This window comes from Pterocles gutturalis, unplaced genomic scaffold (genome assembly GCF_000699245.1).
Source record: "Pterocles gutturalis isolate BGI_N339 unplaced genomic scaffold, ASM69924v1 scaffold30772, whole genome shotgun sequence".
Classification (NCBI taxonomy): Eukaryota; Metazoa; Chordata; class Aves; order Pterocliformes; family Pteroclidae; genus Pterocles; species Pterocles gutturalis.
The window spans coordinates 14,052-14,371 of NW_010116402.1; positions in this window are offsets into that span (position 1 = coordinate 14,052).

Sequence of the window (320 nt, forward strand, 5' to 3'; positions counted from 1 at the left end):
GCTTTTCCATTTTCCTTAGCTGAGCACATTTCCATCAATCATTGTATAAAATACTATATGAAACTGTACGCTTCAAAGTGAGTTTCTTTATTGTGACAACCTCAAGCTAGCATGCACAACTGCTTTTCACTTTACCACGATTCCCTGCAGAGAGAGAGGATTCTCTCCAGCATAGGCACTGTAGAGGGCTATCCCATACCTTCTTCTAGGACTGCCACTGTAGGAAGGTTCCCTACAGCACATGGGGAAACACCTGTAAAAAGCTATCTGGAAGTGATTGTGTTTCGTCTCTATGGTTAAGCTCTTAAAATCTCATGAGT